We start from the raw sequence: 2,500 nt of genomic DNA on the forward strand, positions 1-2,500 counted from the left end.
CCCCGGGTGGCACAGGGCTGGATGGGGCTTTCGTATAGCAGGGACGGTGCTGCCTCTCGCTTCGCTCGCTGTTCGCCGCTCACCGCTCGCTCGCTCAGCCAAAAATGGCCAGTTTTGGCCCGTTTTTGGGCTGTTTTGGCCTGTTTTTGGTCCGTTCTTGCATGGCGCGGTGACCGTCGTGAGCGGAGCAAAACGTCAGCCATCTCAGCACCCTGGAACCCCCCGGGTGGCACAGGGCTGGATGGGGCTTTCGTATAGCAGGGACGGTGCTGCCTCACGCTTCGCTCGCTGTTCGCCGCTCGCCGCTCGCTCGCGCAGCCAAAAATGACCAGTTTTGGCCCGTTTTTGGGCTGTTTTGGCCTGTTTATGGTCCGTTCTTGCGTGGTGCGGTGACCGTCGTGAGCGGAGCAAAACGTCAGCCATCTCAGCACCCTGGAACCCCCCGGGTGGCACAGGGCTGGATGGGGCTTTCGTATATAGCAGGGACGGTGCTGCCTCTCGCTTCGCTCGCTGTCCGCCGCTCGCCGCTCGCTCGCGCAGCCAAAAATGGCCAGTTTTGGCCCGTTTTTGGGCCGTTTTGGCCAGTTTTTGGCCTGTTCTTGCATTGCGCGGTGACCGTCGAGAGCGGAGCAAAACGTCAGCCATCTCAGCACCCTGGAACCCCCCGGGTGGCACAGGGCTGGATGGGGCTTTCGTATAGCAGGGACGGTGCTGCCTCTCGCTTCGCTCGCTGTCCGCCGCTCGCCGCTCGCTCGTGCAGCCAAAAATGGCCAGTTTTGGCCCGTTTTTGGGCCGTTTTGGCCAGTTTTTGGCCTGTTCTTGCATTGCGCGGTGACCGTCGAGAGCGGAGCAAAACGTCAGCCATCTCAGCACCCTGGAACCCCCCGGGTGGCACAGGGCTGGATGGGGCTTTCGTATAGCAGGGACGGTGCTGCCTCTCGCTTCGCTCGCTGTCCGCCGCTCGCCGCTCGCTCGTGCAGCCAAAAATGGCCAGTTTTGGCCCGTTTTTGGGCCGTTTTGGCCAGTTTTTGGCCTGTTCTTGCATTGCGCGGTGACCGTCGAGAGCGGAGCAAAACGTCAGCCATCTCAGCACCCTGGAACCCCCCGGGTGGCACAGGGCTGGATGGGGCTTTCGTATAGCAGGGACGGTGCTGCCTCTCGCTTCGCTCGCTGTCCGCCGCTCGCCGCTCGCTCGTGCAGCCAAAAATGGCCAGTTTTGGCCCGTTTTTGGGCCGTTTTGGCCAGTTTTTGGCCTGTTCTTGCATTGCGCGGTGACCGTCGAGAGCGGAGCAAAACGTCAGCCATCTCAGCACCCTGGAACCCCCCGGGTGGCACAGGGCTGGATGGGGCTTTCGTATAGCAGGGACGGTGCTGCCTCTCGCTTCGCTCGCTGTCCGCCGCTCGCCGCTCGCTCGTGCAGCCAAAAATGGCCAGTTTTGGCCCGTTTTTGGGCCGTTTTGGCCAGTTTTTGGCCTGTTCTTGCATTGCGCGGTGACCGTCGAGAGCGGAGCAAAACGTCAGCCATCTCAGCACCCTGGAACCCCCCGGGTGGCACAGGGCTGGATGGGGCTTTCGTATAGCAGGGACGGTGCTGCCTCTCGCTTCGCTCGCTGTCCGCCGCTCGCCGCTCGCTCGCGCAGCCAAAAATGGCCAGTTTTGGCCCGTTTTTGGGCCGTTTTGGCCAGTTTTTGGCCTGTTCTTGCATTGCGCGGTGACCGTCGAGAGCGGAGCAAAACGTCAGCCATCTCAGCACCCTGGAACCCCCCGGGTGGCACAGGGCTGGATGGGGCTTTCGTATAGCAGGGACGGTGCTGCCTCTCGCTTCGCTCGCTGTCCGCCGCTCGCCGCTCGCGCAGCCAAAAATGGCCAGTTTTGGCCCGTTTTTGGGCCGTTTTGGCCAGTTTTTGGCCTGTTCTTGCATTGCGCGGTGACCGTCGAGAGCGGAGCAAAACGTCAGCCATCTCAGCACCCTGGAACCCCCCGGGTGGCACAGGGCTGGATGGGGCTTTCGTATAGCAGGGACGGTGCTGCCTCTCGCTTCGCTCGCTGTTCGCCGCTCGCCGCTCGCTCGCGCAGCCAAAAATGGCCAGTTTTGGCCCGTTTTTGGGCTGTTTTGGCCAGTTTTTGGCCTGTTCTTGCGTGGTGCGGTGACCGTCGTGAGCGGAGCAAAACGTCAGCCATCTCAGCACCCTGGAACCCCCCGGGTGGCACAGGGCTGGATGGGGCTTTCGTATAGCAGGGACGGTGCTGCCTCTCGCTTCGCTCGCTGTTCGCCGCTCGCCGCTCGCTCGCGCAGCCAAAAATGGCCAGTTTTGGCCCGTTTTTGGGCTGTTTTGGCCTGTTTTTGGGCTGTTCTTGTGTGGCGCGGTGACCGTCGTGAGCGGAGCAAAATGTCAGCCATCTCAGCACCCTGGAACCCCCCGGGTGGCACAGGGCTGGATGGGGCTTTCGTATAGCAGGGACGGTGCTGCCTCGCGCTTCGCTCGCTGTTCGCCGCTCT

Source organism: Musa acuminata, unplaced genomic scaffold, assembly GCF_036884655.1.
Source record: "Musa acuminata AAA Group cultivar baxijiao unplaced genomic scaffold, Cavendish_Baxijiao_AAA HiC_scaffold_857, whole genome shotgun sequence".
In the NCBI taxonomy this organism is placed as follows: domain Eukaryota; kingdom Viridiplantae; phylum Streptophyta; class Magnoliopsida; order Zingiberales; family Musaceae; genus Musa; species Musa acuminata.